At 60.1% G+C, this 24,915-nt stretch overlaps 1 protein-coding gene across 19 annotated transcripts in view; it reads left to right on the forward strand.

Annotated features, from left to right (window-relative positions):
• Positions 1-383: 383 nt before the first annotated feature.
• MEF2D (myocyte enhancer factor 2D) overlaps positions 384-24,915 on the forward strand; it is an 85,520-nt gene continuing 60,988 nt past the window's right edge. For 7 of the 19 annotated variants that reach the window (XM_063357464.1, XM_063357465.1, XM_063357456.1 and 4 more), the window contains exon 1: positions 858-1,008. The gene's annotated coding sequence lies outside the window, so the exon portion shown is untranslated. Of the gene's footprint in view, positions 523-855; positions 1,009-4,170; positions 4,314-7,195; positions 7,215-11,950; positions 12,047-24,915 lie in introns of those variants that run through there. The other 12 variants (XM_063357457.1, XM_063357452.1, XM_063357467.1 and 9 more) reach the window with 8 other exon arrangements.

The raw sequence follows: 24,915 nt of genomic DNA on the forward strand, positions 1-24,915 counted from the left end.
CCCCCCGTCCCCCCCAGTTCTGCCCCCTCCCCACGGCTCTCTCCCCCCCCCCCCGGCTCTGGCCCTCCGTCCCGGCTCTGCCCCTGCCCCTGGCCCTGCCCCGCTCTCCCCCCGCCGGCTTTCTCCCCCCCAACCCCCCCGGCTCTGCTCCCCCCCGGGCTCTGGCGCCCCCCCCGGCTCTCTCCCCCCCGTCCCCAAAAGCTCTGCCCCCTCCCCCGAGCTCTGCCCCCCCCCCCGTCCCCGGCTCTGGCGCCCCCCCGGCTCTCTCCCCCGCGTCCCCCAAAGCTCTGCCCCCTCCTCCGGCTCTGCCCTCCCCGGGCTCTCTCTCTTCCCCCCCCGCCCCCGTCCCGGCTCTGCCCCGGCCCCGCTCCGCTTCCTCCCCGCCGCGGCGGCCATTGGCTGCCCGCGCCGCCGCCCGCGCCCTGCGCCGCGCCGCGTCCTGACGCTGGGCTGGGCCGGCCCCGGCCATGGTCGCTCCGCGCCGCAGCCCCGGGAGGCGGCCGGGCTCCGCGCCCCGCTGAGGTGGGTCGTCGTTCCCCCCCCCCGCCCCTCCGCGACCCCCCTCTTCCCCCGCGCTCGCGCCTCTTTAGCGCTTTTTAACCGGTATTTGCAATTTTTTTTTTAATTTTTTTTTTTTTTTTTTATTTCGCGATTCGGGCGTTACTTCCGAGAGCGGCGCCGCGGGAGGGCGAGGAGCTCGGTCTGTGTGTGTTTTCGGGGGGGTGTGTGTGTGCGTGTGTATGGGGGGGGTCCCTGGTAGCCCCCCCCCCCCCGCCTCGCCCCGCTGCGCGGTGCCGCCCCGAGGCGGCGGGGATGGGCGGCGGAGCGCGGCCGGAGCGCGCAGCCGGCGGGGGCGGAGAGCGGCACATCCTCCCCCCGCCGCCCCCCCGCCGCCGCCGCCGCCGCTTCAAAACAAACCGTCACCAAAATGGTGCAGAGGTGAAGGAGGGAGAAGGGAGGAAAGGGAAGAAGTGTCGCCTCGGCCTCGGGCGCTGCGGGGGGGGACAGGTGAGAGGGGCGGGATGGGGAGGGGGGGGGACGGCACACACACACACACACACACACACACACGCGTGGGATGCGGGTGCGACGCAGGTCCCTCTGCCCGCCGGGTGCTGCTGATGGGGGGGAGGTGGTGGTGGTGGTGGGGGGGGGGGGGGCACCGGCGGGTGCTCACCCCACCCTGGGGTGGGTCGCAACCCCGCGGGACCCCCACGGGGACAGTCCCCGAGCGCAGCCGCCACATCGCAGCCACCCCGCGGCGGCCTTGGCAGGACCAGCGGGAGCCGTGGGGCCGGGCAGCTTTGGGGGGGTGATGCGAAGGGTGCTTGGGGGGAGGTGGGGGGGTTGCTGAATTCACCACCGGGTCGGAGGGGGCCACCGGCGGTGTTGGCTGGGTGGGTGGGTGGGTGGCCGGGGGGGGGGGGCTGTGGTTTGAGTGGCAAGAGCAGCTTTTGGGCGAGCCGGCGGTAAATCGAGTCCTGGAGCTTCGATGCCTTGGCCGGGTGCCGGCTCCGGAGCTGACAGCTGTGATTGTTTGTTCCTCCGGGCCCGGTGGCAGCGGTGGGGACACGGACGCGGCACGGCGGCTGCCATCTGACAGCGGCCGCAGCGAGCTGCCCTCATGGCGAGGGTTGTCGTTGGTGGTGGTGGTGGTGGTGGGGGTAAAGCCCCCCCCGGTTCCGCCACCGTGGCCTCCCCGGGACGTTGAGCGTTCCCTGGGCTGGGCGAGGGATGTGGGGCACGGGGCGTCCCGGCACGGAGCATCCCTAAGGCCCGTTTGCCGGCGGCTTATCTCCTTCCCGACAGCTCGCCCCCTTGGCTTTGGTAGAGGGGATTTTAATTTTTTTATCCCCCCCCCCCCCGCCTCTTACTTATGAGACGCACGTGTGTCTACCCCCCCTCCTCCCGCTCCCCATGGCTGTTCGCCCTGTGGCACCCCATGGCGTGTCCCCCCCTCCTCATCCTCCCCGGCTGTCGGGAGCTGCCAGGCGTTTTTGGCTGGTGACTCGCCCCCCCTCCCCTACTCCTTGCAGGCAGGGCTCTGGGCAGGGGGACGACACTGGTAAGTGGAGCACAGCTGGTGCTCAGCGCTTCGGCGGCCCCCCCCTCCCCGCGCTGGGGGAGGCCTGATCCTGCCCCTCCGAAGCCCCTTCCCTTGCCGCGTCTGGCCCCAGCGGGGATTTTCGTGCTCTGCTGAGGTGGGTGTCCCAGGACAGACACCCCGAAACCTCGCTGGGGACGGGGACGGGGCTGTCCCCGGATGGTGCAGCTGCCGCGTCCCCTCATCCAGGCGAGGGGCTGTGGATTTTGGGTGTAGGTAAGGTTTATTCTGGGGATTTTCTTTCCTTCCCTGGGAAAATTCGGTGCCGGTGGCCCCGACACGGGGAGCGCTGGTGCTGCCCGTGTCCCGGGAGAGCTCCAGGTGCCTGCCCTGCCCTCGGCATTGTTGCCCGGGGGCTCCTGAAGGTCACAGACCTCTGGAAGGGCCTCATGGCTTCTTCTTTCCTCCCCCCCCGGCATTGCCCTTCAGCCCCTGCAGTTGTCACGGCTCTGCCAGGCCCAGGCATCCGCACTTGCGCTGGGCCGGGAGCAGGTGGCCGATGTCCCCCCGCCGCTCGGGTTTCGCCGGTGTTGCCAGCGCGGTGGGAGAGCGCCGGCGCCCGCGCCGCGGCAGGGATTTAACGTGCTGGTGGCTGAAGGGACAGGAGCTCCGGCGGCCGGTGGCTCGGGGCTGCCGCTCCTGCTCTGGCGCAAACCATCTCGAGGGCTCCTCGTGCCGGGGGCGGTCGCGTCCCTGCGTGCGCTCGGTGCTGCCGGGGGGCTCCGGGGACCTTGGGCAGTGCCGGCTCCATCAGCGGGTGACCTTGGGCAAGTCCCTTTGCTTCCCCACACGTCGGTGTTGCTCTCGGGAAGGGAGAGGGGGGTGTTTAATGTATTTAATCCTCCCCCTCCTCACTCGGCTCTGCTTGGGAAGCGCAGCCGCGGAGCTGGAAAAGGCTGTTGCTATTTTATCCCGACCCCGAGCGGGCAGGGTGGAGGCGCGGATGGTGCTGGAGTCGCCCGGGGTGGATTTTTCCCAGGCTGCCAAGTGAAACAAGTGGGGTCTGATTCTCATTTAATGCCGCAGCCCTTTAACTGCGACTCTGGCAACGTAAAGGAGCCTAAATATGGTCATAAACCACATCCACTCCCAGGGCCCGCCGTGCTGCCAGGGCAGCCTGACGGCGGCTTCGCGCGAAGGAGGACAAAGCCCGAAGTGTCGCGGCTGAAAAGTCCGGGAGCGGGACCCGGCCGCCGCAGTGCCGGCACGTGCCGGGAGTCGCCGGCAGGCAGGGAGGCGGCGAGGCCGGTGCAGGCCCCCGAGGAAGGATGAAGGATGAAGTGGGGGGTGATGCCACCCCGCTCATCCCGATGGTCCGGGAGGGCTTGGAGCAGAAGGAGGGGGCTCAGTTACGGGCTTTGCCGCTGTCACCCCGGGCGAGTCATTTAAACCTAAAAAAAACATTGATGGTGAGGGGTAGAAGTGGCTTTTTGCTCTTTTTTTGCCAAGCCAGAGCGCTTCCCGCTGTCAGGCCGGCATTGCTCGGAGCATGTCGGGAGGGACCCGCCATGGGATGCTGCGTGGCGTCCCCACAGTTTGACGGATTCTTTGGGAACGGAGGGGAAGGGGACAGAGGGCCGTGTGCTGCCGGCACCGGGGTGATGCCCAGCGCCGGTGGAGACGCCGTGCAGAGCCCTGGCGGTGCGAGCCCTGGCCAGGCGGTGCCCGAGGCTCGGGAAGGGAGCGGGAAGCATCCCGTTAAATCCCATTAATACCCAGGGAGGTGGCCGGAGCGGGACCGTGGCGAGCCGCGTAGACGCCGTGCCGGACTTCCCCATCTGCAAACCAGAACTAAAAATACCCCCCCTCTGCCTCACCCCGTAGCCGTCCCGTCCCGTCCGTCGGGAGGGCGAACTCCTCGAGCCAGGGACTCTTTTTTTTTTTTTTTTTTTTTTTTTTTTTTTCCCCCTCTTATTTTTATAGCTCTTTTGGCAGTTCCTAGAGGCTGAGCCGTCCGGAGTTCAGAGGTGACTCGATTGCAAGTGACAGTCCTGCCCCCGGGAAGGTACGGCTCTGCCGCCCAGCCTGGCGCAGGGAGCAAGCAGCGAGTGAGTCAGAGCAGGAGGAGGAGGAGGAGGAGGAGGAGGAGTAGGGCTGGGGAGGCGCAGAAACCCGCGGCCGTGCTGGGTGCCGGCTGCCCCCGGCCACACTCGCCCTCCCTGTGCCGGCAGGACCGCGGGATGCATCCACCCCTCGCCGCCCCGAGACGGTATTTACATTTACCATCCGCTGCACCTCAGTTCGTTTTTTTTAAATTTTACCTTTCTTCCCTTTTTCCCCCCTCCCCGTCTCTAATTAGCGAAGCTTTCGATAAAAAGCCGAAATTTGGTTAAGCCTTTTTTTTTTTTTTTTTTTTTTGTTTGGTCGGAGAGCCTCGGCAGAGCCGGAGGTTTCTCCCTCCGCCGCGTTTGAGCAGCAGTTTGCTTTTGCTTTCAAGATGGATCGAGCCGTCTGCCTGCCGGCAGCTCTGCCTCCCCGCATCTCTCGCGTTTTCATCTCGCACTCCACTTCGCTTTGCTGCTGGTGGTTTGTCTTCAATTTTTTTTCTTTTTTTTTTTTTTCTTTTTTTTTTTTTCCCCGGCCTTTTCCCTCGCTCCCGGTGCCTCCCCGCTGCCAGCTTCCCACCGCTTGAAAAAACGGACGAGGCAGCCTTTAAAAAAAATAAATAATAATGATAATAATAATAAAAAAAGCACCCACGTGGAGCGAGGGCTTGTTAAATACGCGGGAAATCAATTCGGAGCCGTTTCTTTGGGAGGGGTGGGCTGTACGTTTGGTTTCTCGTGAACGGTGGGAGTTTATGGGGGCCGTGGGCTGCGCGGGGGGAGCGGTTTTTTGGGGGGGGGTGGGGGTGGGGGGGGGAAGAAGCTCGGCCTGTTTTCGCGTGGTTTGTGCCGAGGCCGGGAGGATGCGGCAGCCACCCCCCAGTTTTCCCGAGCTATGGAAAAGCGGGGCGGGAGGGATGGATGGATGAGCCGAGGTGCAGGCGGCGGTGTCCGGTCGCGGTGAGATGTCCAGGCTGCGGTTGAGCGCCGGGATGCCAGAGCAGCCGCCGGGGCCCCTTCCCGATGCCGGGTGCTGCCGTGGCGCCCAAAGGGCTTTTAACAGCCCCAGTCCCCGGCGGGAACGGGCAACCGGTGCCGAAAGCGAAGCCCAAACCGGCCGGAGCGGTGCCGGGGCAGGCGCTTTGGTGAGGACGAGCTGGTAGAGCAGGATGATGCCCGCGCCGGGATGTGTCAGGCTCCGGCCACCACCCAGGAGCCACCGCGGTGTCCCCTCCCGGACCGCGCCGGAGCCGCGCGTTTCACCCCGTGCCGAGCAGGACACCTATTATTTCACACCGTGCAATTAGCCGTCGGTTTTCCCGGAGCCGGCAGATGGCCGCCCTGCGCGGAGGGGCTCAGCACCACCCGCCTCCCGACCCTCCTTCCTTTAATTAACCGGCGCTAATTGAAATCCAGAAGTTGGGGAGCTGAGTCTTTGCCACCCGCCCTGCCGTTGCCCTGATGCCGGGGTCCTGCCGGCGCGGACGTCTCAAGGTCAAAGCCATCCCGTGGTGGCTTCGGGCCGCTGCGGGCCACGAGCCACGTGGGGTGAAGCTCTCCCACCTCCTGCCCTGAGTCAGTGTTGTTTTGGGGTGGGAAAGGTGGTAATTAAATGACCTATTTCTGGGCAGGGAGGAAGAGGAGGAGGAATTATTTCTCTTTCCAGAACTTCAAACAGCTTCCAGCAAGCTGCCGGCGAAAAAACCCAAAACCGCTTCTAGGAGGAGGCGCCTCCCGTCGCCCCCCGGCCGGGGGGGGGTGTCCGGGTGCTGCGGGGAGGGCGACCTCCCGCTGCCGCACCGGCCTTTTTTCGGAAGGAAAACCCCAGCTCCTGATTTTTATTTTTTTATTTTATTTTTAAAAATTTTTAATTTTTTTTTTTTTAAATTATTTTAATTATTTTAATTCCTCCCCCCGCCCCCCCCGCAACCCTAAAAAAAAATTAGTAAAGAGATTTTTGGGATTCCCCGACCTGAGCCCGCCTGCAAAGGTGTCACCTCTCGTAGGCTCATCAGGCAGCAAAGGGATTCCTCCTCCTCCTCCTCCTCCTCTTCCTCCTCCTCCTCATCCTCCCCCGAAAGGGGGGTCGTTTGCGGGGTTGGGGTCCTGCGCCCCGCGGTGCCGGGGGCCGTGGCAGGGTGTTCCCTGCCCGGGGGGACACAGCGGAGCTTGCGGGGTGGAAGGTGTTACTGAAGGTTATAAATAGCCCTGGTTGAAAGTTTTCACCTTCCTTTTTTAAATGAAAAGCGCCTTTTGGAACAGTGTGACTTTTCTCCAACCCTTTTGGAGAGCAGCTTTTTTTTTTTTTTTTTTTTTTTAAGAAAAAAGGAGATTTTTTTTTTTTCCTTTCCGATTATTGGAAGACTTCAGGGAAAAATTGCTAGGGGCCGCAGAAACAAACCCCCAGGAGCGCATCCCATGCCGTGCAGGTGGGGGAAATATGTGGGGTGGGATTTGGTTTGTTCGGTTCGCCTCCCAAAAGCAAATGGGAACGGAGAACGTTCGCGGCGTCGGCGGGAGTTTTCTATCGAAGCGGTCAAAATTTTGGGGGCTGAAAAAACGGGGTTTTTGCTGGGGGGGGAAAAAAACCCCAAACCCTGAAATAAATTAAAGAAATTGGACGAAGGGCTTCTGTTTAGTGAAAAACTGGCAACATTTCTGGGTTTCTCTCTGGAATTTTTTGGTTGTAAAACCTGAAATCCTTCCCCACCCCGAGCGGTAACCTTGAGACGCGGTGCCGTAGCAGGAGTTTCCACTGACAGGGAAGAAAAAAATGGATTTAAAAAAAAAAACAAAACCCCAAAAAACCGCGGATGAGTTATTTTGACCATCCAGACTCCTTTTTTTTTTTTTTTTTTTTATTTTTCACCAGTTCGGTCCCCTCCTGTCCCGGGCCGCGGTGTCTGCGCCGAGGGCATCTCCTGGGAGCGACGCGGGTGCTCCTGCTCCGTGGTGGCACCCATGGGAGAGGACCTTCTGCAAACCTCCGGGCTGCAGAGAAATCAGTGGGTTTTTTCCCCTCTTTTGAGGCGATCCGGCAGCGGAGAGGGGCCACGTAACCGTAGGTGGGGGTCTGAATGGTGGCTAAATATCTGCTATATTGGCTAAACGTCGTGATTTATGTCCCTGCGGAGCTGGTCCCTGCGGGCTCCCCGTCGGCTTCCAGCCTTGGGAGGGACAACCCGTCTCACGGAGCGCAAGCGGTCGGGGACTGTCCCTGGGGTGCGGGGCCCTGTGTCCCGGCCGGGGGGACACCCTGGTGCCGCTCGGCTGGGGCGGAGTGGCTGAAAAACCCGGCGTTGCCGGAGCTCTGGAATTTTGCCCTTTAAAGCTTTGACTTGGGGGATGCGGAGCCCGGCATGTGGCGCTCGCGCCGGTTGAGAAATTTTCTTTTTTTTAATTTTTTATTTTATTTTATTCTTTTCTTTCCAGGCCCCCCAAAAACAGTAAAGAAATTTGGGCCCATGAGTTTGGCGTGTGGCGCCTGCCCAGCATCCCCTCGCGCCACCGGGGAGGTGACGCGGAGGCGAGGAGGTGCCTCCGGGCGCGGTTATCCCTGGGGATAAACCACGTGCCCTTAGGAAAACCCTGCCGTAGTGGCGAATTTATTTCGATAACTGGGAAGCGGGGTGGAAGAGTTGGGTTGCACGGCCTGGGGGCGGGGGGGGCTTAGCTTTCAGGCTGGTATTCCCATGTGCGTATTCCGGGCTCTCCCTGGGGTGCATGGACCGGTGTGGGAATGGATTGGGCTGCAGCCAGGCTTCTCTCCATCCTCTTCCCTTTCCCAGCGATGGACATCTCGCTTATAAAGGACTCCATATACCCCCGTCTCCCACTTTTCAGGCGCAGGGATCAATCCCGAATCCATCCTCAACCTTCCCTGACTCGGCACGGCCGCCCCTTCCCACGCGCCGGCACCGAGCCGCCGGGGGGAAAAAAACTCGCGCCTCTCGACTTCGCTGGTGTCAAAAATATCCCCGGCCCCGCGCGGATGGCGGCTGCCAAGACGGGGAGCGGAGCCGGCGCTCCCCGCTCCGCGGAAAGCTGTCGCCTCGCCGGGCGGTGGGGAGGTTGGGAGCCGGGGAGCGCCGAGCCTCGGCGCTTTCGAAAATAGAAGCAAGAACAAATGGTTGGAGCGGGACGGCGGCGGCGAAGGCGGCCAAGCCTCTTCCCGCGGCAGCTGGTGGCTGCTCGGCTGCTTCTTGCTCCCTCCATCAATCCCCTCCCTGGCTGGGTGCGGGGGGGGGTGGTGGGGGAGGCGAGCTTTTCGGGGCGGCGTCGGGGCTTTTTGGGGTGCTCCTTTGGGTTTTCGGTAGGGGTGGGGGCGGCGGGGCAAAGGGGGTTTCGGCGCGGTGCCGAGATAAGGAGGAGTCGGGGAGTTGGGCGGCGCCGAGGGATTTTGCCCCAAAACAAGGCGGTCGGTGGCGGGTTGGGGCTTGGGCCCGGCGCGGCGGCGGGTGCGGGACGGGGGGAGCGTGGGGCTACTGAGCCTCCCAGCCACGGGAGGGCGGGGGTCGCGGCGGGGTGTGGGCCCGGGGTCCCCAAGGGTGACAGGAGCCACCTTGGGACCCACCTCTCCCTCCTCGGAGGGAGTGGGGCATCTCGCCGCACCCCGCCAAAGGTCAGGTTCATCCCCACGGGGGACACTGCCGTGCTCCGGAGCCGGGAGAGGAATCGCTGAGACTGGCTTTGGTTGAAAATCAAGAGAGTTTTTGGGGGGGGAAAAAACCAACCCTGTTAATTGTCTGGGTTGGAAGGGACCTTCCAGATCGTCAAGTCCAACCATCAAACCGTCACCGTCGAGGCTTGAGGCCGGACGCCAGCTTTGGGAAGCAGAATTTCACGCCTGCCTTTGCTCCGGCCGGAGGAGCTGGAAGTGGGGAGGTCGGGTTTTTCCGTAAGGGAAAGATGTTGTTGCCTCGTGTTTTCCCGCCCGGAGGACCGGCCACCGCGCGCTCGGCATCCGCTCGGGTGACCTTCAGCTTGGCGCGGGAGGAAGGCTGCTTTGCATGCCTTCTCCCCGCCATGCTACACATGGACCGCCGCCATGCCGCACACGCACCCAGCGAGCGATCGGGGTCTTTTTATTATGCAAATGCAGCTTTGTTTTTAGCTTCTCGAAGATAAATAACCTCCCAGGCTAAATTTACGGAGCGAAAAGCAACCCTGAGGGCTCAAGGGCTGCCGGGTCGGGCGCTGGGGCTTGAGGGGGGGTTGGCTCCCCTTTGGGGACTGAAACACGATGTTCTGAATTTTTTATTATTATTTTCCCCTCCTTTTTCTCCCAGCCTGGGAGAGGTGGGACGTTGCACCGAGGAGGGTCCCATGGCTGGGACCTGCCCAGCGCAGCACCCACTTTGAATTTCCCATTTTTGCAATGATTTTTTTTTTCTTCTTTTTCCAAGCATTGAGGGGCTCGGGAGACACTTTTGTCCCAACATCACGCCGCCTTCCGAGGATCCCCACTTTAAGCCGCCTTTCCCAGCTGTGTCCAGGCACCGTGGCTCCATCCATGGTGATTCCTGTGTGTCCCCCCCGCCCTGACACCAGCCACCCAGATTTTGCCGTCGGGGAGGAGAGAGAAGCCGAAGGGCGCAGGATGCTGTGCCAGGTGCCGTGCACCGGACCGGAGCTGGAAGGCCGCGTGGGCGAGCGTGGCGTGGGGGCGAGATGTCCCCCGGGGTTTTCTGGCTTCCTTTGGGACCCCGGGAGCCCGTCTCCCTCGTGGCGGCAGGGGAGGGGGGGGTCACGGGCCGTTGGGTTGGGTTTGGGCAGAGGTGTTTGTCTACGAGCTGGTTTGTATTTGGGCGGCTTTCGGAAATTTTTCGGTGCGGCGGGTGCCGGGTTGGTGCCGGGCGATGAGGAGGGAGATGGAAACGGGGTTAAAACTGGTTTAGCTTCTGCTGGTGGAGTTTTCCTGTGGTGCAGGAGGGCTGGAGGCTCCTGGGATGTTGTGGGGGGATGAAGCTCTTTTGGGGTCCAGCTCCGGTCCTGGTTCATCCCTCCTGTGGGGTCACCGGTTGCCTTCCAGTCTAAAAACTCGCCGACGGGGCCAAACCGTGACAGCGTGACACTAAGAGCGCCCAGAGGTATCTCATGGGCTTGCAAAAACGTGATTTTTTTCTCCCATCGGGAGCCAGAGGGGGAGCCCTGGGGACTCCCACATCCCGCTGGGATGCCACCAGGACCTGACCTGGGCAGAGCCGGGGCGGTAAGGAAAGGGGGTGGAAAATAATGGTTAAAAAAAGGGCCGGGTGGCTCTGTTGGGCATGGGATGTGTTCCCGGGTATTTGTTTCTGCAGCTCCCAGCAATTTTTCGTTGCCGAGTTGATTGGTTTTGCCGCCGGGTGGGCGCTGAGCCGTGGTGGGCACCGAAACGGGGCGATCCTGCTCGGGGCTGCGTGGGGTGCTGCGAGGGCCACCCTGGGGGTTTGGGAGAGAAAAATGGAGAGGGGTTTTTCACCAGGGCGCGGAGCGATAGGGCAAGGGGGAATGGCTTCAAACTGGAAGAGGGGAGACTGAGATGAGATGTGAGGAAGGAATTCTTGGCTCTGAGGGCGGTGAGCCCCTGGCCCAGGTTGCCCAGAGAAGCTGTGGCTGCCCCATCCCTGGAGGGGTTCAAGGCCAGGTTGGACGGGGCTTGGAGCCACCTGGGCTGGTGGGAGGTGTCCCTGCCCAGGGCAGGGAAGGGGGCAGGACGGTCTTCAAGGTCCCCTCCCACCCAAACCATTCTGTGACTTGTCACTTTGTCCTGGCAGGGTGACAGTCTCCGTCCCCCAAAGCCCTGCGGGGTCTGGAGCATCCGTGGCCAGGGCCCAAACGATGCCCAAACCCTGGCGCGGGGCAGGAGCTGAACCCCGGCTCTCCAGCTTTGCCGAGGAAGCCGAGGTGCCGCCTTGGTTAGTTCTTTTTTTTTTTTTTCTTTTTATAATTCTTTTTCCCCAAATCCGTTAGCAGTGCAGCTCGTCCGTATTTCAGCCTTCTTCTCCCTCCTGTTCTCGCGCTGAAGTCTATAATGCTGAAATTATAGCATCACCCTCGTTGCCATGGCAACGCGCAGGGATGTATTTAAAAAAAAAAAAAAAAAAGAAAAAAAAAAGACCAAAAAAGAAAAAAAAGACCAGAAGCCCTCCAAGGATTATGACTTCAGTGAGGGATCAGGCTGGAGGGGAATCTGGGTCACGGCTGGAGCGGGCTTTTCTTCCAGCCTGTCTTCTGTAATTCCCTTTACCGTGAGCTTGGGGACGCGGCAGAGCCCCTGTTAGCACCCATGGGTGCTCCCCGGGGGGGTGCCTCAACCCCCCTGTGCCGGGGATCGCTCGTGGCCTGTGTGCCCCCCAGGAAAGAGCATCCCCTGCGAGCTCCGAAATCCAGGCTTTTGAACCCAAACTCCTCTCCATCACAAAGTGCGCGGTGCTTGCAGGAGCGCCAGAGCCGCGCTCCCCACACTCCCACCCCCCCCAGCTTTGTGCATTGCAAGTTTTCTCTCTCATCCCCCAAAATAAACAGGACTTTTTTTTTTTTTTTTGGCTAATTTTTTTTTTTCTCCTCTCCTCTCTTTTTTTTTTTTTTTTTTTCCCCTCCCTTTTTCCACACCCCCAGAGCCGCTGTTGCTGGTGGCAGGGAGCCCAGACTCCGTAGGAACTCAGAAATGCTGCAGATCCAAGCCCCGGCTGCCCTCTCGGTTTCGCAATCCTTTGGTGCTGGAGAGGGGGGGAGAGAGAGAAGGAATAAAATGGGAGGGGATATTTTTTTTTTTTTTTTCTTTATTAGAGATTTATAGACTTTCCCACCAGTAGGGACAAGGAGCCGGAGCCGAGCGGCCAATTTTTCTGCAGTAAGTTTCCAACACGGCTCGTCTCCGGCCTCTGCGAAACCCTCGGCGGCTTCGCCTACGGTGGGTCGGGTTGGTTTAATTTTTGGAAAACCATCGGCACTGCCGGCGGGGGCGGGGGGGCGGCGGAGCTGCTCGGTGCCGGCACCCGCGGCGCTGGGTTAGGTGTGATGCCAATGGCTGGGAAAAGAGCTCAGGTGGGCTTTTTTTTTTTTCTTTTTGGAGCCGTTAAAGCCTTTTCTCTACCTGTTTGTGCCGTCGCACGCGAACTTGAGCTTCCCGGTGATGCCGCCACCGGCGCCGGTGGCTGCGGTCCCTCCGCTTTGCCAGGCTGGGCGCTGGCGAGGCTGCCGCCTTCGTCCCCCTCTGCCCTTCGGCGTCTCGGGGTTTGTGGTCCATTTATTTTTAGGTAATTGCAGCGTCCGGGCTCTGAAGCCGCCGGTCGGTAACGCGCAGCCGGACAAGGGAGGTGTTTTGTTCGCCGGGGGCGGTATTTGAAGCAGATGGTTTTTTTTCCGGGCGAGAGCCACCAGCCGATGCCGCAGCCGGCTCCTGTCCCCCCAGATGCCACCACGCTCAGGACAGGGTGTGAGAGTCCGGCTCCGCACCCACCCCCAGGAAAAATCCCCCCTCCTAGAGCCGTGCGTGGGTGAGGGCTGAGTCCTGGCAGCCCTGGGCCCAATGTCCAGTGATTAATGGGATTAAATTGGTGCTCCTAGCGAGTTTTTTTTGTTGTTGTTTTTTTTTTTCATCTGGTTTTCTCAAGACTTTTTAAGCAGAGGTGGGGGTGGGAGGCCGGGGCCGCGTCGCGCGGAGATCTGATTAGATAAGGGGGAGCTGCCTGTGAACAAAATTCCTACCGGATAATTATTTATACCTCCATCTGCGTCACCAGTAAACATCTGGATCCGCTCCAAACATCTTCATTTGATTTGTTTTGGAGTCTCTCGACAGGGATGTTTCTCAGATCCCCTCCCCACCTCCCTTTCGTCGCCCGTTTTTGGCCGGTTCGGCTGAAATTCAGGATGACCGAGCCCATCCCTGCCCCGCTCAGGGCCAGCCCCTCTTGCCCCATCGCCCCCGGGGCGTTCCCTGCTCTTGGCGCTGCTTTAGCGAATCCCCGGCTCCTGGAGTCCCGTGATGGGATGAGACGCGCCGTTGCCCTTTCTGGGAAGGGAAAAGTTTCTGGTGTCGGTGGTTGCGGGAAAAATCCGAGTGACCCAAAAAAAAAAGCTCCCCCCCCCCCCGCAAAAGCAACCCCAGATGTGTTGCTTTCTATTTTAAACCATCGGCGTTTGATTTTTGGGGGGGGAACCAGACTCCTGACCTTTCGGAGCGCGTGTGGGGCTGGCAGTCGCGCCGAGCTCTCCGAGGCCGGGGCTGACTTCTCGCTCTGTTTGTGTAGAGCCAAGAAATTAATATTAATAACTTTCCGTGAATGAGAGTTGAGTACCTGCTTCCCTGGGGCTCCTTGGAAAGCTCCGGCTCGGCCGGATAACATCAACAGTCATTATGAAGGGGACCGAGAGCATCGCTCGGGCGCAGCTGGGATGCAGATGGGAAGGGACTGGTGTGGGAGGGGAGAGATGAAGGAAGCCTCTGGCTCGCTTTTAAAGCGCCTGGGGCAGGGCTTTCAGGCGCCACGAGCAATTTTATTTTCTTTTTTTTTTTTTTTTTTTTTTTTTTTTTGTCCCTGGTGTTCCTCCATCCTTTTTTGTTTTTTTTGCAGCCCCGGCCCCTCTTTGCACGGCTGCGTCGGAAAAACCAGCCCGAATCGCCGGAGCCGGCGGCGAATGTTGAAATCCGGGGTCTCGCCTCTGCCGGGCCCTCGAGAGGGGAAAAAAATTAAAAAAAAAAAATTAAATAAATAAAAACTTTCAGTGCTGCACCCAGCCTTAATCTCTTTAAACTGTATTTCGCTAATCCTTCATTAGGATCTCATTGTGAGCTTGTTATCCCGTTAGGGCTTAGAGCTGCGCGTGGCGGCGTCGCCCGCAGAGCCGGGGCTGCGGCGTCCCCGCCGGCGCCACGTGCTGCGCCGGGACGTGCCGGGTGCCCGGCTGGCGTGGGATGGGTGCCCGGCTGGGGTGGGATGGGTGCCTGCGGCTCCCTCCCGCTCCCACCACCTCCTGCAGCTTCAGCGCCATCCCCGCTTGCCCGGTTCATCTCTCCCGGGACATTCCCACTTTTGGGGCTGGGTTAGTAAATCCCCAGCTCCCGGAGTCCCGCGACGGGGCGAGAGCGGCGTTGCCCTTTTCTCAGAGGGAGAAAGTTTCTGGTGTCGGTGGTTGCGGGAAAAATACGAGTGAGTGCAAAAAAAAACCCAACACAACTCCGCCATCCCGGTGTCTTTGGTGTGGAGCGCGGGGGACGTCGTTGCTGTTTGGCTTCTGGGGTGTCGGTGCTGGGGACGGGGGACGGGGGGGTGTGTAATGTGAAGTAGAGCTGGTTTTGCTGAGGTTGGGTCCTCCTTAGGAGCTTTTTTGAGCGTCCCGGTTGCCAAGGGCAAGGTTTTAGCCGGGGTTATTGGGTGAGCTCGCGGGAGGCGACCCCGGATGGAGGGGGGTGAGCTCGGTGCGCGCTTAAACCCCTTCCCGCTGCCACGGGAGCCTTAAAAAGGGCATCGGCCGGAGCCGGCGTGCCGCCGCAGATTCCTTCCCTTAGCGAGCGGCCGGTTTCCCGCTGGGAGGCTGGAGCTGCTCCCCTTCGCTTGGGCATCCTCCCCATCATCCCGTCCTTCTCGGGGTGACGGGAAGAGCTCTGCACCCCCTTTTTCGGAAGCCGCGGGGGGTGGCGAGTGCGTGCCGCTGGGCCGCGGCGCGGGGGCTGAGCACGCCGGCCCCCCGCGAGCCGCTCGGCATCAGGTGCCGGTCCGCGGAGTGATTGCGAAAAGCAAACCAAAAACCGCACACCCCCACGCTCCCACATGCGCCGGCGAACGAGGAAGCGAGCGCGCGGGGGGACAAGCGAGCAGCCGGAGCTGAGGCTCGGTTTTATTTGGTGGAAAATGAAAACCATTGCGGCAACAGAGAGGGTACCTCAGCTTATTTCCCACCCCCCCGCCTCAAAAAGAAATAACAACGTGGGATTTTTATCTTCCCTGGTTTTCGTTGTGGTGTAGAAACGTGGCTCTGAAGAGGAGGGTGGTGGGTAAGAAAATTGCTGCCTGTTTTAGTGCTTCCCTCCTCCTGGCTGGAAGGTCTCGCGGGACGTGGACGTCTCCTCGCCCGCTCCTACGTCCCAGAGCCAGAGGGGTCGGGAGAGGGGAGGTGACTCCTCCGGCATTGCGAGAATGAACCGGGCTCCGTAATTGCTCGTGCTTTGCTCCGCAGGCTTTGCTGGTGGTTCCAAGTTTAATGCCCGTTTATTTGCCTTCAGGCTGCGGGGCGTTTCTGCGGGGCGAGTGTTTCGTCAGCCGATGGGGCACGAGGGCACAGTGAGGGGCCGGTGGCATCGCTGGGGGGTGGGAGACGGAGTCTCCGCATGGAACACTGAGATTCCCAACATAGGACTGAGCGACTTAAATGCCTGTGATTCTATGACTTTGCTTCTCACATTTATTTCTGCAGCCGGCGCGGCACTTGTGCCGGGTCCCGCTTCCCTCCGTGGGGCTTCCCCTCCGCGCCGGAGCACAGAGGAATGGGGGAATGAGCCGTGATGGATGCTGGTTTTTATCCTTCCAGAAAAAGGGGAATAGCGATGTCTGGGAAGCGCCGGCTTCGCTTTCACCTTGCCTTTGGGGGTGCTGCCGGCCGGGGCCGTGCTGCGGGGAAGGTAGAGCTTTTCCAAGCGTTTCTCTCCCCTTTTTCCTGTGCCTATAATTAGCCCTGGCTCCCCGCCACCATATACTGCACGATCCTGGAAAGAGGTCATGGCTTTGCTGAAATTCTTGGGAACGGAGCTCGCCGCTGCAGCTGGGAAAGCGGTGCAGTTTCCAAGCAGATAAGAAATAGGGCAAATGCGACTCTTTTCCCCGCTGTAATTTATGGGCTCTGGGCACGGCATCCGACGGCCGCCTCCTCCCCGCTCCAGCTCTCCCCTTCCTCGAGGGAACGGTAAAAATGGGTGAAGAGGTTCAAACCCATCCTGCCCCGCTGTGCTGGATGGCGGCGGGGGCGAGGAGACCCCCACCCCCTGGCTTCTCCCGGGTCTTGTTTTCCCCTTCTCCGTCCCATCCAGGGTCCTGCCAAGGCTGGAGAAGGAACCAAACCCTGTTCCCGGGTGTTTTGCGGTCCTTTCCACTTCAAAAACGTGCCCTTTTTATGAATTTCCCAGGAGCGGGGCTCCCTTTTTCAGCATCTCAGTGGTCTCAAAGGGCTTTTCCAACCTCAGCGATTCCATGATCTTCAGCCAGGTGGGGAAGAGGACCCCGATTTTCTCCCAAAAGGGGGCAAAGCAGAGGGGTCTGCTGGGGCTGGGGAGGGTTTTCCTCCCTCTGAACCCTCCCGTGCAAAGTGGGGGAAAAAACCTCAAAGCGAAAAGAGTATTTTTAAAAGAGAAAACTCCCCTCTTCGTAAAGGAGAGCAAGACATACGTCAAAATCCCCCGTTGAAAAGTTTCCCAAAGCTCTGCTATTGTTTCTCCAGCGCTGTACAGCAATTCAGAGAAAAAATCGGGATAAATACGACCAAAAAGGACTGGGATGGAGAGAGCAAGGGCTCCGGTTGCCCTCCTGGCCAGAGCTCCGCATGTGCAGCGTGCCGCCGCCGAGCCCATCTTCCCTTTCCAACGAGGGGATTAGCTAAAAAAAAAAAAAAAAAAAAAAAAAAAAAAATGAGGGAGATTAAAAAGCAAAACACTTTCCATTTGTTTTAATTGGCTCCGGGGCCAGAGACCGGCTTCTCTCCCCTCCCTTTCGCATCCGAACGCTGCGATTTTCGCTGGACGTGACAGGACAGCGGGGCTGGGGGTTTAAGGGGGAAAAAGCCCTTTTGCAGCACCAAGAGTTTTTGTGGCCGTTGCAAGACTTAAAATCCCCTCTTTTTCTCTCTTTTTTTTTTTTTTGGCATTTCCCCCGGTGCCGGCATGTTCATTCTGGGGTTGGTAATTGGGATTTTTTTTTCCAAGGGTTTATCGGGGCTGAGCCATCAGAGGGAGGTGATGCTCGCACCGGCCACGGGTCGGTCGGGGAGTGGCAGGGCAGTTTCCTACGGGTTGGTGCCGCTCGGTGGAGCGGTTACCCAAATTACACAGAGATTTCTGGTTTTTTTTTGTTTTTTGTCTCTGTAGGTGCCTATAAAATCCCCCTTCTGCTTTCCCCTCGCAGCGCCGTACGTGGGGGGTGGTGTAGGAGTTGCTGACGACGGCACCGAATGTGCAAGCGTTTCTCTGCACCTCGCTGGAGAGAAATATTTTAATCTTTCTTTTTCTTTTTTTTTTTTTTTTAAATTAAATTTTTTTTTTTAAATTAAAAAAAAAAAAAAAGGATCTCTAAAAACGCGTATTCGAAGTTTGGGGAGTAGGCACCCTCCCCGTGGAGATTCGCTGGGGGTGCAAGGGGTCTGGGGGCCTGAACCTGTAGATTTGGTGGACTTTATTCTCGGGGCTGATTTTATTATAGATATTTATTATTATGTATGTATTATTACATATTCATTTATTATTCTCGGGGCTGATTTTTTGGTATATTGATTATTTTATTATTATATATTTGCTATTATATGTTTGTTTATTATTCTCAGGGCTGATTTTACTATATATTTCTTATTATATATTCATTTATTATTCTCAGGGCTGTTTTTTTGGTATATTGATTATTATCTATTGATTATTATATATTATTTATTTATTTATTCTTCTCAGGGCTGATTTTACTACATATTTGTTATTATGTATTCATTTATTTCTCCCAGGGCTGATTTTATTCTCCAGTTTAGGGTTTTTTTCCCCCCCTCTGGGGTTTTGGGAGGCTGCCGGGTGGCAGAGGCTTGCTCCGTCGGGACGCGGCTCCCGCTTTTCCCAAGGGTTTTGCACCAGGGTTTAGGGGGGGTTCGCACCAGGGTTTGGGGGGGGTTTGCGCGAGGGTTTTAGGGGGGGGTTGCACGAGGACTTGTGGGTTTTGCACGAGGGTTGGGGGGACAAAACCCCTTTTTTTCGTTCTCGGGGCTGAGCAGCTCCTGAGCAGCTGGGATGCGGCTCCCGCTTTTCCCAAGGGTTTTGCGCCAGGGTTTGCGGGGGGGGTCGCACGAGAGTTTGGGGGGGTTGCACGAGGGTTTTGGGGGGGGTTTGCATGAGGACTTGTGGGTTTTGCACGAGGGTTGGGGAGGCAAAACCCCCTTTTTTCCTTCTCGGGGCTGAGCGGCCCTTGCTCCTGCTGGGCCCGGCCCCACGGGGGGATTTAGTGTGGGGGCGATGGTGGGTGCTGGGGAGGGGGCGAGGCGAGGGGGGTGTGGGAAGGTGCCGGTGCCTGGGGGGGCCGCAGCAGCCCTGGCCGAGCTCGGGACACACAGGAGGGTCCGTAGCACAACCCGGAATTAAACGCAAATCTCCCCGGCGGCCCGCGCCCGACCGCGGGGCCCAGGCCTCCCCCTCAGCACAAGGAAGGCCTTTTTCTTTCTTCTTCGCAAATTGCCCTCAGAAGAAGGTTTAAAATAAGGTCTCGGCTTCCAGCAAAGGAGGTGGGATTTTCCGGCGCGGTGGCTGTCGCCCTTCCCCGGGGTTGGGGACAGCAGCGGGGGACACGCGCAGTTTTGCCTGGTCCCCCCCTTCCCGGTCGAGGTTTTTTTTTTTGGGGGGGGGCAGCCCCTCTGCCAGCCCAAGGCGTCACCTCATGGCAGCCGGGAGGTGACTTGGGACCTGCCACCGCGAGCAGACGGAGGGTTTGGACTCAGGCGAAGGTGTTTGTTTGGTTTCCATGGGGAGAGGCCGGGCGGCCACCCCGGGAGGCCGCGGCCATGCCAAACGTCCCCGCGGCCAGCGGGTGCTGACTCAGGCGACGGGGCGGTGAGGGGCCTGGGTTTTACTCTTAATTATGGCGATTTTTCTCCCATTCCGGCGTACAGCCCCGGCTCACCACACCTCACCCGATGGCCCTGGAGTTTGGGCCCGCCGGGCTGTGCCGGTGGCCGGCCTCGACGCTGGCAGGCACTGGGGCACTCGGGGAGTCGGCAAGTGCTTCATCACCCTGGGCAAACTCCCCTGGGGGGTCTTCCCAAGGTGGGAATTGTTGCCAAATAGGGGGTGATGGGAGATGGCACCGGCTCGGTGGCACCCTGCGTGCGTTGCCATGCCGGGCACACGCGTGGCAGCTCCGTGAGCCCTTAGCGTGGGTCCATGTCGTTGCCATAAACATGCAAGCCCAGCATTGTGGGCCACGGACCCACGCGGATACGTGCCCAAGCGCACCCATGCGTGCATGGAGCTGTGCCCAGCGCGCCGGGATGGGGCTGACGATGGAATCCCTTCCGGCATCACCCGCCTGCTCCGGGCACCCGCCGCCCTGGCCAGGGCCGTTGGCGGGAGGCGAGGAACCGAACTCGGGGTTGATTTTCTTCCTTGTCATCTGTGTCGGTCAGTGGCTGTGGAGCGTGGGTGAGAAATGGCGGGGTTCGTGTGTCCCCCCCCACCCCAGCTGTGCCTCGCTGGGGGTTGCGCCGGGATGCGAAGCGGCTGCAAAGCGGTGGCAGAGGATCCGTCCCCGCCGTGCTGCAGAAAGGAGAGCCAGAATGGGATCCGTGGTGTCTGGGGAGAGGCAGGACAGGTGTGTGTTTGGGGGGGGGTTGTCAGGAGGATTTGGGGGGGCAAAACGGCTGTTGGTGCTTTCTCTGCTTTACCTCTGCCTTGCAAATGCCAGGAGGAGCAGGAATTGCAAATCCAGAGTAGCTGTTACTGCTGCTGGAAAGCCTCCTGTATCCCTGGAGCGGTACCGGGGCCTTTTGTGCGATGCCCCGGTGGGTGCCAGGGGACACGAGAAGGGTGGGGGCACCCACGCCCCCTCTTGGCACCTCCACGATGGGTTTGCGCATGCGCTGTCCTGGGCTGCCACGAAATCGCATAAAATTAGTGAAGGAAAGCAAGCAGCGGCTGCTCGTGTCAAACGTGGCAGGGGCCGGTTGTACCCGTGGCCATACTGGGCTAACTGGTGCCATCGGGCCCCAGGACCAGTGCCAGCAGGTGGCAATGTGGCCCGTAGCATGGCCTCCATCACCGGGGACAGGGCAAGAGCTGGGTGCTTGGGGCAGCACCCACATCTTGGCATCCCTGGGAGCCCCCGTGATGTCCTCGGGTGTTTTGGCGTTGGTTTAGGCTCGGGGTCCTCCTGGTGCCGGTGGGTGAGCGGGATGGGACAGGGAGGGAGGTGAGGGGCTTGCTCAGGGCAGGTAATCAGGCTTTGGCCTGGGGGGCGTTTGTGTTCCCAGCTCTGCTCTTTGCTTCCCCTCTCCGTGCCTCAGTTTCCCCACGGTGCTGCGAGGCAGTAGGATCCCCCGGCGCTCGGCTGATGCGCGGGGACATCCTGCGGCGGTGCCAGCCCCGGGACGAGCTCTTGGATTGGGGACACGCAAACCGGAGCCTGCCCAGATGTGGACACCTGTGTGCTGAGGGGTATATCTGCTCCTGCCAGATGTGCTGGGCACAAGGGGACAGGTGGCCCAGCTGCGCAGAGAGGGCAGAAGCAGGGTGGGTGCTGCAGCGGAGACCCCCGCGCCCGTCCCTCCTCCCACGCTTCCCCTGGTCCCCCCGCCGTCCCTTGGTCACCGGCGTGGCACGGTGCGTGGCTTTGCTCCGAAACCCGTGCCGGTCCCCGTCCCTCCTGCGCCTCCCGGCCGCCCCCGCGTCCATACAGCTGGAGGTTTCACTTCTGCATCTCCGCTGCCCAAGGGGGAACTCAGCCGGCGAGACCGAAACTCGGTGGCTCCAACGGTCGCACACGCGCACCGTGTGTGTGTCCCCCCCACCTCCTGTCACCCCCTCCATGTCCCCCATGTCCCGGCAGGGCCGGTGGCCGCTGTCGCAACACCTGCGGTGACGGCTGTGCCCCGCGCTCGGCTGCCCTGACCTTTCCTGGAGCACGGCTCGGCAGGGATGGAGGGCGGCCACCCGACACCCAGCCAGGGGCCGGATTTGGGCAGGGTGCTGGGACCCTCCGTGGGGACAAGGTGCCCTGGAGGAGCGGGGAAGCGAGCCCCCCATGGCGATTCCCACCCTGCCTGGGGCTGGGGGCACCTTCAAGCCATCCCCATGCAGGTGTTGGAGGAGCAGCGGTGATGGTGGCACCTTGTGCACAGGGTGGATGTGTCCTCGGCACGGCTGGCTTGTGCCATCGCTCTTGTGCCATCTCTCGTCCCTGCGCCGTCATGCCGGGCAGCCGAACATCTCCTGCCGCTGGAGGTGGATTTCTCCCTCCTGGCTCCCTTTGTCACTGTGCCGGTGGTGGGACATGGGTGCAGGATCTGGCACGATGGGTGGTTGGTAGCTGCGGTTCCTTGTGGCTAATGCCGCTAATTTTGGCTAATGCTGGTTGCCAGGACCCCCCGAGACTGACGTGGCAGAGCCCCGGGAAGTGGGGTCTGGGGGTCATCCCAGTTTGGGGGGGGGGGTGTCCACGTACACCCGGTGAGTGGGGTTGGGAGCCCGGCGGGGGGAAGTTTGGGTTTGGCATCCAAATGTTTGTGGCCCCGAGCCCGTTGCTAGAGGAAACGTGAAAAAAAGGGGAAGGAGAGATTGCGGTCGGCCGCTCTTCCCCTCCGCAATCTGCGCCTCCCTCTTGGCCCCTTCGGCTCCGCTTCGGCCCGGAGGAGCCCCAGAGCAGATGATTTTCCCCTCCTCCCTCTCCCCTGCTCCCCTCGACTTTCCCCCCGGCTGTTCCAATGTCCCCATGGCATCTGCGGGATGCCCTGGGGTCACCGGCACCCCGAATCCAGCCGGCAGCGGCCAGGCTTCCCTTCGCCTAGCTCGCGCCGGCGGCTTAATTAGCTGGTGATTGATCTAATAACGGGGCCGGGAGCTCGGTTGAGTGATTTGGCGTCTTCCAGCCTTCTGCGCGCGGCCAGGATGGGGTTTGGTTGAGACCCTTCCTCCGCCGGCTCAGGGGGATTATTTATTTGGGGGTATTACGTCTATGTATGATGTAGTCGGCAGGGTGTATAGATATATATATACACATACATACAACCCCATATATATATATGGGGTTGTATATATTTGGGGAATATCTAGACGAGGGTATGTATATTTGAGGGGTTTTATATATATATATGGGAAGAAAAAAAAAATATATATATATAATTGGAAAAAACCTGTATATGTGGGGAAAAATATGTGTGTGTATGGGAAAAAGATATATGGGGAAAAAATATATGGGAAAAAAATACATATGGGGAAAAAATATATGGGGAAAAAAATATATGTGGGGAAAAAAATATATGGGAAAAAAAATATATATGGGAATATATATATATTTGGGGATATTAGCAAAGGCTGCTGTGGCACAGGGGCTGCCAAGCACCAGCTGAGCCCACATCCAGGATAGTCACCGGGAGCCATCCCAGCACATCCTCCGGGATCTTTCCGGGCAGGTTGGAGCAGCTCCACCAGCCCGACCACAGCAGTTAAAAAACGGGGCATCCCAGGAGATTCTGTGTGTGTCCCTCCCCGCCCCCCCCCCCCGCCCCGGCTTCAGGGTTTTTCTGCTGCTCTCGGGGGCAGATCCCACCCCGAGGCGTTTTGGTTTGTCGCTGGGCGAAACCGAAGCTTCAAACAGGAACGATTTTAGCGTCTGCTCAGCATTTCTGTCCGAAAACTGGACAAAAAGATTGTCTTCTCTTTCCCCCCCTTTTCCTCCCCTCCTTTTTTTCATTTAGAAAGGGGAATTCACTTGCCTTTGCTGCCTCCATCCCTCCCCTGTGTGGTGATTCCCCCCCGGCTCCGCTTTTAAAATAACAGAGCGTTTTGAAAACATGATACTTTTCCCTTTTCCTGGGCAGCATTTCTCTCTAAAAAAAAAAAAAATGCTTTGAAGGCAGGTGGTGCCATGGCGGTGAGAACTGGGGGCTGCACAGGGTCCCTTGGGGGTGCTGGTGGCACCGTCCTGGTCTCACCGTGCCGCAGTGGGTCAGACTGTGATCCCTCGAAATCCCCCAGAATCCGGGCTAAATACCCTGAGAGCCATCCTGCCCCCCTGCCCAGGTTTCCCACCTCGCCGTGGCTGCTGGAGTGTCTCGGCAAAGCATGGCAAAACTCGGCATTGCCGTGAGTCTTCACGATCTGGGGCTAAGGCCGAGGGCTGCATGGTGGTGTCCCGCCGTCATCGTCGTAGCAGCTGGGGGTGATGGAGAGCATCTGGGAGCCGGGGATGTAGGCTACTCTGAATAACCAGTATATATATGGATATTTTTGCTGTCGGTGCCTGGTGTGGCTCTACCGGCTGTCCCGTGACGGTGGCGTGCGGACTGGCACCGCGGGCACGTGGCTCCGGGTTCAGGTGGGATGTGAGCAGAGATCCTGCATCCCACGGGGATGCTCCTGGCTTGTCTACCGGCATCCCCCACCGAGGCGGGGAGGACAACTCCGTGAGGTCTTCCTTGGCCGCCGTGTCCCCCCGTTGCATCCCAATGGGATGGTGACGGTGGCCCCACGTCCCCCTGAGGCAGGCGGGGATTCGGTCGCCCAGAGCAGAGCCAGCCCCGGGCACAGACCTGAGCCGCATCTTCACACATCCTCCACCCAGCCCACCATGGTCCCCGGGCCCCACGCCAGGGCGGTGGCAGGGTGCGTGGCGCTCTGCCAGCAGCCCCGCAAGGCGCTGCCGTGCAGAGACCAGCAAGGGCTGCTCCTACCCCGCGCCGGGGGGGTGGTGTCGAGAGACCCTTTGCGTTAAACACCGTGGCAGGGGTGCAGTGGTCCCGCTCGTGCTGACATCTCCACCCCTCGGAGCCGGCACCGGTCCCTGTGGGAACAGCAGGGTTTGCACTAAGGACAGCCCGTGGGGTCCTGGTGCGGTGCGGGGGGGGGCTCGTTTGCAGAGAAGCAGCCCCTGACCCCCGAGTTGGCGTCTGAAATAAGGCAGAAAGTGGAAGTGCAGGTAGTGCCGTCCTTTGTCCCGGCTGGGAGGGTGGCACTTGCACGGTGTCCTTGTCCCCACGTGGGATGCTCTTTTTTATTAAGGGGAATAAAGGGGTGGTCCTTGGCGGGGGGGGGCAACGGGTTGGTCTGGGCATTAAGGGGTGCAAGCAGGGCAGTAGCTGGATCCTTCTCCCGCTGCTCTCCCATCGTGGAGGTGACAGAGCCAGGCGCGTCCGTCTGTCCCCATGCTGGGAATCCCTGCGGCCGGTCCGTCCGCAGGACCCCAGCTCGCGTGGCGCGAGGTTTGGTGCCCTGGGGGGAGGCTGGAAAGCTGCTTGTACCCCGTTTTTTTGGGGGGGCGTCCCCTTTGCGTGGCTCCTCAGGGAAGGTGCAGCCCCGGCCGGAGCCACGCGCTCCTCGCTCCAGTTTTGTTCAGCCTGAATTTTGTAATGTCAGGAAATGAGTTGGCCGTGGGAGGGGAGGCAGCCGGGGGGGAGGAAGGCTGGTTTTGTGGTTGAGGCGGAGGACGAGGACGCCGGAAAGCCGAGCACAATTCCTCGCTCTGCTGCAGGCGCCAGGGGTGAGGCTGCAGCTCGGCTTCGGGAACAGGAGCTCGCAGTGCATTCGGAGAGCCGGGCGCTGGCCCCTGTGCCTCAGTTTCCCTTTTGTTCAGCGGGGCAGGCGCCGTCACATGCCGGATGGTGACAGCCACCTGTAGATGAGTGACCAGCCCAAGGCTGGCTGAAACGGCAGAGGTTTGCCGCCTGGGTCGCCTCCCATCTTTGAGGGGCGAGCGAGATGAATTCAGCAGCCGCGTTTCCTTCTGGGCTGCGGAGTTTCATCCTAGGCGAGGGCAGCTCTGGGCTGCGCTCCCCGGGAGAAGGCATCCGAGCGCGCAGGTTGGGGATTTTCCCCATGGGATGCCTGCGAGG

This window comes from Chroicocephalus ridibundus, chromosome 21 (assembly GCF_963924245.1).
Source record: "Chroicocephalus ridibundus chromosome 21, bChrRid1.1, whole genome shotgun sequence".
NCBI classification, from domain to species: domain Eukaryota; kingdom Metazoa; phylum Chordata; class Aves; order Charadriiformes; family Laridae; genus Chroicocephalus; species Chroicocephalus ridibundus.